General features: G+C 38.8%; 1 long non-coding RNA gene across 1 annotated transcript in view; it reads left to right on the top strand.

Annotated features, from left to right (window-relative positions):
- The window catches only part of LOC141421721 (uncharacterized), a 110,706-nt gene that overhangs the window by 14,390 nt on the left and 84,077 nt on the right, over positions 1 to 12,239 (top strand). Inside the window, exons 2-3 of the long non-coding RNA XR_012446393.1 lie at positions 3,902 to 4,074; positions 11,755 to 11,931. This is a non-coding gene — a long non-coding RNA (uncharacterized lncRNA). The remainder of the gene's footprint in view (positions 1 to 3,901; positions 4,075 to 11,754; positions 11,932 to 12,239) is intronic.

The following is a 12,239-nucleotide window of genomic DNA, read 5'->3' as shown; positions in this document are numbered from 1 at the left end:
GTATTATGAATTTCAAATAGTTGTTATTGGGATTTTTATTCTTTAAATTAATTTGGTCCTTTTTTCTTTCTCTCTCTCTCTCTCTTTTTTTTTTCAGTACTGGGGTTTGAACTCAGGGCCTACACCTTGAGCCACTCCAACAGCTCTTTTTTGTGATGGGTTTCTTTGAGATAGGGTCTTGCAAACTATTTGCCCAGGCTGGCTTTGAATCGTGATCCTCCTGATCTCTCTGCCTCCTGAGCAGCTAGGATTGTAGGCGTGAGCCACCAGTGCCCAGCCCTTTTCATTTTTTTTTAGGACATCCTTATCTGTGGATGGTTTTGTTAAAGGAACTTGAGAGCAGCCTTCAGTCTAGGTTAACTGGCCATAGTCTGAGGTCTGTTCAATGTTCTATGTATTATGAGTTCCTTCTACTCTCCCTCATTCTGTTTATACTGTACATTGTTCTGCCAGCTCTTTTCCAGTGGTTCCTTCTTTGGCTTTTATAGTTCTCTCACATGCATATGATAATTAATAGTTAACAAAAGACTTCAGGGGAAACTTCTGGAAATAAAAAAGAACCTTTTCTCTTCAAAGCTTCCTCCACTCCACTTCTCTCTGCCTCTCAAGTTGTATGCATCTTGGGCTCTGAATGCAAAACTTTATCTCCTCAACTCAGGGAGATGACTGAGTTTTGCTTGAGTCCCTCCTCCCAGTGCTGTGGTCTGGAAATGCTCTCTAGTTATTAAGCTGGATCTCTTGTTTATTTCTCTTCTCCAAAAAATTGACTATTCTACAATGCCAGTTGTCCAATTTCTGAAAACTCTTGTTTCATGATATTTTGTCCAGATTTTTAGTTGTTTAAGATGAGAGGTGAAATCTGGTCCCAGTTACTCCCTTTTGCCTGGGAGCAGAACTGTGTTCACTGAAATTTGAGGCTTGTTTATACCAGGCCTGCATTTGCTCAAATCCCTGGCTCTATGCTCTGGCTTTGGTGCCACCTCTGGCCCTTCATTCTTTGGCTATTTGCATTTGGGTTTTCTGCTGAATCCTCACTTATTTATTTTGCTCTCTGACCCTTTATCTCTGATCATCTCAGCTGAGGGGTCCATACTCACACTCTGGATCCTGGATCTTCCACTAACTTATCAAACCCTGCTTCTTTGTTATATGTGGAAATCAGACAATTATCCATTCAAAAATTCTACAAAAATTTGATGTGGGAAAATGAAAACTCATTTTGATTTTTGTTTCTTTGACTAATATGGGGTGTGAAATTTCCCCATATATATCCTATTTCTATTTCTTTTTTCATGAGTAAACACAATTCATTTTCAATTTTCAATTGCTTTTTCTATGTCTCAGAGGCCCTGTATCAAAAACTTTAGTTTCTATTATAGTTTGTATAGATTTATAGGACAATTGGTCATGCCAAAATCCCAGTGTGCCCACTTTCTCTCTAGCAAGCACAGATATCCTTTCATCTAAAAAATTTTCTGCCCTGAAATCACTATAAAGATGGTTTTTAATTTACGATCATATTAGGGTTGGTCACTAACTTCTTGTTTTGACTTGAAACAATGGAAGATTTTGATCATGTGTACAGCACACGATTTAACTGTACAGGGGATAAGTCCAGGAGATGATATTTTCTCTTCCCAATATTTCTGAAAAAAGAAATTATTTTCTGAGATAGCAATTAAGGGAACATAACCTTTGTAGGTTACCTGCTGGCTTCATATCAATGGCAAGCCTTAGTGAGTTGCAATTTTCTCCATCGACTTAAGTGAGCATAGTTCCCTAGTGATGCCTTGTTTTTATAGACGATTTATGTGCTGGCATTTTTTTGGGAGGAGGACAAGGTGTCAGTAGATAACCTTTTGTACCCTTCCAATTGGAGTGTCAGATCCAGTAGAGTAGATGGAGATCAATGGATTGTTTCAGTTCTCATTTGGAACATATGGAATTCATTCCTTGGCCAATGGAGTTTGCTGATACTTCAAACTGAGTACACAGGTTTCACATCCATTGCCCTTTGGTCTCTGACACTGTGGGAAAAACACAGATCTTCCCCAGATGAGAACCCCTTACATTTGGTCAGGGAGGCAATTAGGAAAAGAGGAAGTAGAAAAGGTTTGAGAAAAGCATGTTCAGTTTCTTCTCTCAAATTCAACAAGCAGGTCCTTCACCCTCCCTGTGACATGGAAAGACTGGGCAGAAGAGTGCTGGACCCCTGAGCATGTTGATTCAATGGTGGGAATGACATTTCCTCTGCTGAAAGTCCATGCTGGTATTTGAGAGTCGGTCATGACTCCTGAGCCTTGCCTGTCCTTTCTTGTGAAGGACGCAGTATGACTGGTGTCCAGTGGAGCAGTAGAAGGCCTGAGACCAAGTCCTAGACCTTTACAGCAATTGCACCATCCTCATATGTGATATGCAAGAAGCAATCACATATAGCCTCAGTTATGTGTGAAAAACATGTAGCGCTACTTGTCCACCTTACCTGACTCATGAACATTTAGTAAGATAATATATAGGAAAGGGATTTATAAAAGAGTAAGTTATTTCTAAAGGTGTTTCTAAGTTGCTGACTGACAAAAATCTTCTTGGGGAATGTAATAATAGTGTTAATAATAGTAGTTGCTCTTTTGTGTGCCTGTTCATGTCTTACCACTGTGCTGGGGTTATATAAGTATTTTCTCCTTATTCTCTCTCTGTCTCTTCCACCCTTCTTCTCTCCTTCTCTCTCTTCCTCCCTCCCTCCTTCCTTACCTCCTTCTTTTGAAGTAGGTTCTTGCTATATAGTTCAGGCTGGTCTTGAACTCACAATTCCCCTCTCAGCCACCCAAGTGATGGGATTAATACATGTGCACTACCAAGCCCAGCTTCTCCATATCCTCTTCACATATACTCTCTTTCTGCTTTTCTACCCCCCTTTTCTGGATAACCTCCTGCAATAATTATAACAATTGCAAGTTGTCTTAATCCTCAGTGTACAAGCTGAGACAACTGTTCATCTTTCCCTCAAGTTAATGCAAATTTTTTACTTTAACTTTAGCAAAACTTTGCAAGTTTATTGCTTTTGCTTTTTGGAAAAGAAAATCATAAGAACCCAGGACACCTTCAGAAGAGAAAAGGGTGATGGGATCTGAAGTCTTCTTATCACTAGAGCTCCCACTGCAAACAAAAGTTCTCAGACAGTGTGCCCAGGCTGCAGGCAGGTTGCAGGGAGATAGGTTGGGTCTCGTGGGTCATTGTAGAGCAGGAATGCTTTCCCTTTCTTTTAACTGTTTTGCTGTTTCTTTTGCCCCTCTCCTCTTGGGTTTGCGTGTACAATGATCCCAGGTCCTAGGACACCAAAGGTAGGTGAAAGCATGAATCCTGACTGGGTCTAGTTCTGTATACTTTCTCTGCCAGTCTCTGTGCCTTACTCTGCTCCGCATTTTTCAGGGACCCAGCCCTTGGTACAATGCACATGGAAGGACAGGGCGACCTCTTCCTTCTCCAATGGGCTTGGGGGAATTAAATACAGTAGTTGCACTCCATTCTGGCTTTGCCTCATTAAGAGGTCTCTATGGATTAATTCCCAAGAGATCGAATCTTGTTACTTTACTGTGGCAAAGTGAAATTAGTGTAAAGTAACAAGGAGCCAGATTAATACGACCCCAGGAAATAATCCATAAAAAACTTATGAGGCCTTTAGCAGGCTGTAAATTGGATTTTAGACAGGGCAGGGGAGAGGGGGGGAGAATCATGTTAAAAACAATCAGTTTGTAATGAATAGGGCTAATATTTTAGTACTTTGAAATAGAAGAAAACACCAGAGTAAATAACTTGGAGAACCCAATGGCACTATTTTCTGACATGTGTAAATAATTGAAATTGTGATTATAATCCTAACTGAATTTTTCTTGCTTTATAGCTGCCGGGAAACATATTGTTCATTAAGCATACCAGAACTCTAAATCAAAAGAACAAAGAAGAATGGGAAGGCAAAAGGAAGAGATGGAAAGAAAAATATCTTGTCTAGGATGATCAGTTGTTCAACAGAGTCTACAGGCAGAAGGTCAGGGGTCCTGGGCTGTTTGCTACAATGTAAGCAGGTTGTTGCAAAAATATGTCATGCACAGTTAGGACTGTTGTAGCAGAGCCTAAAAAACAAACAACTCACTAGGTCTAAATAGTATTTTTCTGGATAAAGAAACTAACTTCTGAGAGAGGGGAGAAATGGTTTGGAGGTTAATAGAGCACTATTTTAAAAAGGATTAATAATTGCAGAGATAGAGACATGACAGTTACTTGGTAGTTGTATCCAGCAGTCCTATCATCACATTAAGAAAGAATACCATGATAAACCCTGCTGTGTCATATTTCCTGAGATCGTTGGGTCTGTACAACTTATTGCATCTCTTCATTTTCCTGGGGCTTGTTCTTATAACTTAGTTGTATGCTGACTTTGCCCTGCACAAGGAAATGGCCTGGGTTGTGTCCAGCACCCTCTAGGACAAGAAAGGATATGGCAAGGGGAAGGTTGGTGGACTGGCTCGGTGACCAGGAAACCAGCCCCATTTTAAGAAGGATGTGGATGGTCTAGGATAAAGGACATAGTACAGAGAGTTTGAAGTCTAGAAGGCACTGGGGCCCAAATGCAGAGGATGAAGGATTAGCCTGGCTGGCTCCCTAGAGCCTGGTTAAATTCTAACTAGGAGCTGTTGAGGCCATCTGTTGATTCTGTAAGATTCTGGGATAAAGGGCAGGAATTGAGTTTCCTGAGTCTAAAGGTACTGAAAAGCTCAGACTCAGTTGCTCAGCTGGGCTTGCCTCCATGGTCTTTGCAGCTAAACTGAAAATTTGTGTCTTTCCTAGATTAGTGTATTAGCTTAGTGCAAATTACCAGCATCACAACTTTTGGTAGAACTCAAGAAAATATTTCTTAAATTACCTGGAACAATAAATTGGTAAAAATAGTTAGGCTGCTGGAGTGATTCAAAAGGTAGAGTGCCTATTTAGCAAGCATGAGGCCCTGAGTTCAAACCCCCAGTGCCACCAAAAAGAGAAAATATTTAAGGCAATATTGAAAAACAAGAGTAAGGAGGAGTACTTATCCTAAAAGTTAACAGAACTATAAAATTAGTTTTTATGGCTTACATGTAGATTGATTTTTTAATTGATAAAAATTATGAAGATGGTGACTAGAGGGAGGAAGCAGAAAGTGTGCTTCTTAAAGTAAAATCTTGGAGAGATGCTGGAGAACACCTTGCAGGAAAAACCACAAGAAGAGGCAAAACTCCGACACCTCCACACCCCCAGCCCATGCATAGCATCCCCACTCCATGTTAAATGGAGAAACCAGGAGGGCTCCCGTGCCACCAGATGCCAGCTCCTATTGGCTTGAGAGAAGCAGATCACCAGGTGAGTTAAGCGGCATGCAGTACACCCACAAACAACCATGGGCCAGATCAGCAACCCTGGACAACAACCCTGGACAGACTGACCCCCACCCAGGGGGAAAAAAAGAGGAAAAAACAAAACTGAATAAACAACAGCAACAAAAGACACATAGCAAAGAGGGTGGGGCACCCTGAGCACCGAAGAGGGGGGAAGGGGCAATCGCTCACAGAACTTTAAATAAACAAGCTGGCTGGAGAAGGCAGGAGTGGCAGCACCGGCCCAGCAACCTTGGAGTGGGAAAGCTTGTAAAAGTGGCTGTCGTGAGGAAAGCTCCACTGGAAAGTGAGGAAGGGGCACTTCCCATGTAAACTGTAAATAAACAAGCCAGCTGGAGAAGTCGGGTGTAGCGCCACCTCCCCCAGTGTGCTTGGAGAGGCAAAAGCTTGTAACGATGGCTGTCATGCCTAGGAGAACTCTAAATAAACAAAAGCCTGAGGGGCTAGATATCACCATTGTTATTATTACAAGCTAGAAAATACTTAATTGCACACAGTACAGGAACAGTAACAATAGCAAGGGCAATAATGGGAAGATGGAAAAAAGAGGGAAACCAGTTTCCCTCCAGTAATAAATTAGTACAGGAACCAGAGGGAAATGAAGAAAACAGATACTCAGATCCAGACTCCAACAAAACAAGATAAACTATGCCAAAGAACCAAATGAAGCCCACAAGAACACTCTGAAAGAAGAAATCCTGCAAGTAATCAATGAGAATTTTAAAGAGATGCTACTGGATAGGGTCAACCAAAATGTACAGGAGACACTCAAGAAATTCCTAGACAACAAAAATAGAGAATTTGAGAAAGCAAAAGAAGAAATAAAAGAAACTATAGAAGCACTGTATAAACACCAATGTGAAACAAAGACACGATAAATGAAGAGATAAATGAACTCAGGGTGAAAATAGACAATATTAAAGAGGAAGTGACTCAGGATTTGGAAAACCTCAGAAAAAAAGAATGAAACAGAAATGCAAAACAAAATGGAAGGCCAATCCAGCTGAATAGAACAAGCAGAAGACAGAATGTCAGAACTTGAAGATGAAATGGTAATTGAAGGAAAAACTGAAGAACTATTAGTTAAACAACTCAAGACCTGTGAAAAGAAAATGCAAGAATTTACTGACTCCATCAAAAGACCAAACCTGAGAATCATGGGCATTGAAGAAGGAGAAGAGGTGCAAGCAAAGGGAATGTGTGATATATTTAACAAAATAATTACAGAAAATTTCCCAAATCTAGAGAAATCTATGCTCATACAGGTGCAAGAGGCCTCCAGAACACCAAACAGACCTGACCAAAATAGAACTACCCCATAGCATATTATCATTAAGAGAATAAGTACAGAGACTCGAGAAAGAATATTGAAGGCTATAAGAGAGAAAAAACAAGTAACATACAAAGGTAAACCCATCAAAATCACAGCAGACTTCTCAACAGAAACATTAAAAGCAAGAAGAGCTTGGAGTGAGGTCTTCCAGGCACTGAATGAAAATAACTTCAACCCCAGGATACTCTACCCAGCAAAACTATCATTCAAAATAGATGGAGCAATAAAAGTCTTCCATGATAAGCAGAAACTAAAACAATATGTGACCACAAAGCCACCACTACAAAAGATTCTGCAAGGGATTCTGCACACAGAAAGTGAAAGCAAACATAACCATGAAAGGGCAGGCAGCACCAAACTACAGGAAAAGAAAAAGCAAGAAAGTAGAGAGTAACATCGATTTAGGTACACATAATCAAACCTTCAAACAACTAAGATACCTAAATGACAGGAATCACCACATCCCTATCAGTATTGACACTTAATGTTAGTGGACTTAATTCCCCCATCAAAAGGCACTGTTTGATGAACTGGATTAAAAAGGAAGATCCAACAATTTGTTGCTTACAGGAGACCCATCTCACTGATAGAAATAAGCATGGGCTTAGGATGAAAGGCTGGAAGAAGATTTACCAAGCCAATGGCCCCCGAAAACAGGCAGGAGTAGCAATACTTATCTCTGACAAAGTAGACTTCAAACCTACATTGATCAAATGAGATAAAGAAGGACATTCCATACTAATAAAAGGGGAAATAGACTAAAAGGAAATAACAATTATCAACCTATATGCACCCAATGTCAAAACAACCAATTTCATCAAACATACCCTGAAACCTAAAAAGCATATATTAACTCCAACACAGTGGTCGTGGGAGACTTTAACACCCCATTATCATCAATAGATAGATCATCCAAACAAAAAAAATCAATAAAGAAATCCTAGATCTAAACCATACCATAGATCAAATGGACCTACTTGACGTCTACAGAACATTTCATCCAACTTCTACACAATATACATTCTTCTCAGCAGCCCATGGAACCTTCTCCAAAATAGATCATATCCTAGGGCACAAAGCAAGCCTCATCAAATATAAGAAAATAGAAATTATACCATGCATTCTATCTGATCACAATGCAATAAAACTAGAACTCAACAACAAAAATAAAGACAAAAAGCATGCAAAGAGCTGGAAACTGAATAACTCATTGCTTAATGAAAAATGGGTCATTGATGAAATAAAAGAGGAAATTAAAAAGTTCCTGGAAGTCAATGAAAATGAAAACACAACCTACTGGAACCTATGGGACACAACAAAGGCAGTCCTGAGAGGAAAGTTTATAGCCATGAGTGCATATATTAAAAAGACTGAAAGATCCCAAATCAATGACCTAATGATACATCTCAAATTCCTAGAAAAACAAGAACAAGCAAATACCAAAACAAATAGAAGGAGAGAGATAATAAAAATAAGAGCTGAAATCAATGAAATACAAACCAAAAAAACCATACAAAGAATTAATGAAACAAAAAGTTGGTTTTTTGAAAAAATAAAGAAGACTGATAGACCCCTGGAAAACCTGACTAAAATGAGGAGAGAAAAAAACCCAAATTAGTAGAATCAGGAATGCAAAAGGGGAGATAACAACAAACACCATGGAAGTCCAGGAAATCATCAGAGACTACTTTGAGAACCTATATTCAAATAAATTCAAAAATCTTAAAGAAACAGACAGATTTCTAGATACTTATGATCATCGAAAACTGAACCAAGAGGACATTAATCACCTGACTAGATCTGTAACACAAAATGAAATTGAAGGAATAATCAAGAGTCTCCCTAAAAAGAAAAGTCCAGGAACTGATGGATTCTCTGCTGAATTCTATCAGACCTTTAAAGAAGAACTGATACCAACCCTCCTTAAACTGTTCCACAAAACAGAAAGGGAAGGAAAACTGCCAAACACATTTTATGAAGCCAGTATTACACTTATGTCAAAACTAGGCAAAGACATCTCCAAAAAGGAGAACGATAGGCCAATCTCCTTAATGAACATTGATGCAAAAATCCTCAATAAAATAATGGCAAACCGAATTCAACAACACATAAAACGGATCATTCACCATGACCAAGTAGGCTTCATCCTAGGAATGCAGGGGTGGTTCAACATACAAAAATCAATAAACGTAATAAACCACATTAACAGAAGCAAAGACAAAAACCACTTGATCATCTCAATAGATGCAGAAAAAGCCTTTGATAAGATCCAACACCATTTCATGATAAAAGCTCTAAGAAAACTAGGAATAGAAGGAAAGTTCCTCAACATTATAAGAGCTATATATGACAAACCTACAGCATTATACTTAGGGGAGAAAAACTGAAACCATTCCCTCTAAAATCAGGAATGAGACAAGGATGCCCACTATCTCCACTCCTATTCAACATAGTACTGGAATTCCTAGCCAGAGCAATTAGGCAAGAAGAAGGAATAAAAGGAATACAAATAGGTAAAGAAATTGTCAAAATATCCCTATTTGCAGATGACATGATCCTATGCCTTAAAGACCCAAAAAATTCTACTCAAAAGCTCCTAGACACCATCAACAAGTATACCAAGGTAGCAGGATATAAAATCAACATAGAAAAATCATTAGTATTTCTATACACTAATAATGAACAAACTGAGAAAGAATATATGAAAACAATTCCATTTATAATAGCCTCAAAAAAAATCAAATACATAGGTGTAAATTTAACAAAGGATGTGAAAGACCTCTACAAGGAAAACTATACACTTCTGAAGAAAGAGATTGAGGACGACTATAGAAAGTGGAGAGATCTCCCATGCTCATGGATTGGTAGAATCAACATAGTAAAAATGTTGATACTCCCAAAAGTAATCTACACGTTTAATGCAATTCCCATCAAAATTCCAATGACATTCATTAAAGAGATTGAAAAACCTACCATTAAATTTATATGGAAACACAAGAGGCCACGAATAGCCAAGGCAATACTCAGTCAAAAGAACAATGCTCGAGGTATTACAATACCTGACTTCAAACTATATTACAAAGCAATAACAATAAAAACAGCATGGTACTGGCACAAAAACAGACATGAAGACCAGTGGAACAGAATAGAGGACCCAGATATGAATCCACACAACTATAACCAGTTTATCTTTGACAAAGGCACTAAAAATATACGATGGAGAAATAGCAGCCTCTTCAACAAAAACTGCTGGGAAAACTGGTTAGCAGTCTGCAAAAAACTGAAACTAGATCCATGTATATCACCCTATACCAAGATTAACTCAAAATGGATCAAGGATCTTAATATCAGACCCCAAACTCTAAAGTTGGTACAGGAAAGAGTAGGAAATACTCTGGAATTAATAGGTATGTGCAAGAACTTTCTCAATGGAACCCCAGCATCTCAGCAACTAAGAGATAGCATAGATAAATTGGACTTCATAAAACTAAAAAGCTTCTGCTCAACAAAAGAAATGGTCTCTAAAATGAAGAGAACAACTACAGAGTGGGAGAAAATATTTGCCAGGTGTACATCAGACAAAGGACTGATAACCAGAATATATAGGGAACTCAAAAAACTAAATTCTCCCAAAATTAATGAACCAATAAAGAAATGGGCAAGTGAACTAAACAGAACTTTCTCAAAAGAAGAAATTCAAATGGCCAAAAGACACATGAAAAAATGCTCACCATCCCTAGCAATAAAGGAAATGCAAATTAAAACCACACTAAGATTCTACCTCACCCCTACTAGAATAGCCATCATCAGCAACACCACCAACAACAGGTGTTGGCGAGAATGTGGGGGAAAAAGGAACCCTCTTACACTGCTGGTGGGAATGTAAACTAGTACAACCTCTCTGCAAAAAAATTTGGAGGCTTCTTAAAAATCTAAACATAGATCTACCGTATGATCCAGCAATACCACTCTTGGGGATATACCCAAAAGAATGTGACTCAGGTTATTCCAGAGGTACCTGCACACCCATGTTTATTGCAGCACTATTCACAAAAGCCAAATTATGGAAACAGCCAAGATGCCCCACTACTGACTAATGGATTAAGGAAATGTGGTATTTATACACAATGGAATTGTATGCAGCCATGAAGAAGAATGAAATATTATCATTTGCAGGTAAGTGGATGGAACTGGAGAACATCATTCTGAGTGAGGTTAGCCTGGCCCAAAAGACCAAAAATCATATGTTCTCCCTTATATGTGGACATTAGATCAAGGGCAAACACAACAAGGTGATTGGACTTTGATCACAAGATAAAAGCGAGAGCACACAAGGGAGATATGAGGATAGGTAAGACACCTAAAAAACTAGATAGCATTTGGTGCCCTCAACACAGAGAAACTAATGCAGATACTTTAAAGTGACTGAGGCCAATAGGAGAAGGGGACCAGGAACTAGGGAAAAGGTTAGTTCAAGAATAATTAATTTAGAAGGTAACACACATATACAGGAATTCAATGTGAGTCAACTCCCTGTATCGCTATCCTTATTTCAACTAGCAAAAACCCTTGGTCCTTCCTATTATGGCTTATACTTGCTCTTCAACAAAATTAGAGATAAGGGCAAAATAGTTTCTGTGTGGCAGCAAGGGGTTGAGGGGTAAGGGAGGGGATGGGGGGTAAGGGAGAGGGTGGGGGGAAGGGGGGAGAAATGACCCAAACATTGTATCCACATATGAGTAAAATAAAGTTAAATTGAAATAATTACACATATTTGTAGTGTGCAGAATAGATATATGCATGGAATGGCTACATGAAGCTAATTAATATAGAATTTTATCCCCATATTTACTTTTTTGTGGTGGGGACACTAAAATATACACTTTTGATTGTTCTAAGTCTATAATTCCTGTTATTAAATGTAGTCACTGACAACAGCTTTCTTAAATGCATTCTTCTTATCTAATTTGATATCCTTAATTTTAATTTTTTTAGTGGATGATTTGGATATTGAAGGCAGCTAATTTGACGAAGAAGCTTGAGTGACAACTTTCCTTAGCAGATATGAAATATTTCATAAACAACACGATGGAAACAAAAAAACCCAATACATCATTAGAGAACAGAATGTGGAATTTGATACACTAAACAAATACAGGAGGAGAGTAAGAGGTGAGAAGTAACCTGGTTCTTCCCACTTGGACCTTTAGTGGTGGGTTTGGGTTTTCTCAGAACACAGTGTCTCCATTTCAAGGGTGAGCAGGCTCTGAGGACAAGGTAGGTATGGGTAGCATTTGCATGACCCATCCTCAGAAGGCACACAGCCTTGCTTTTGATATGCGTAACCAGTTTAAAGGGAGAGGACACACACTTCCTCTTGTCTGGAAAATGGCAGGATACTAAGAAAGCACATGTAATGAAAAAAACGTTGTCACTGTCCTAAGAAAATACCCTGTCACATTGGGGACTTGGGAAATCCT

This window comes from Castor canadensis, chromosome 3 (genome assembly GCF_047511655.1).
Source record: "Castor canadensis chromosome 3, mCasCan1.hap1v2, whole genome shotgun sequence".
In the NCBI taxonomy this organism is placed as follows: domain Eukaryota; kingdom Metazoa; phylum Chordata; class Mammalia; order Rodentia; family Castoridae; genus Castor; species Castor canadensis.
Note: the sequence above shows the minus strand (reverse complement) of the source record. Positions and strands in the feature narration are given on the sequence as shown.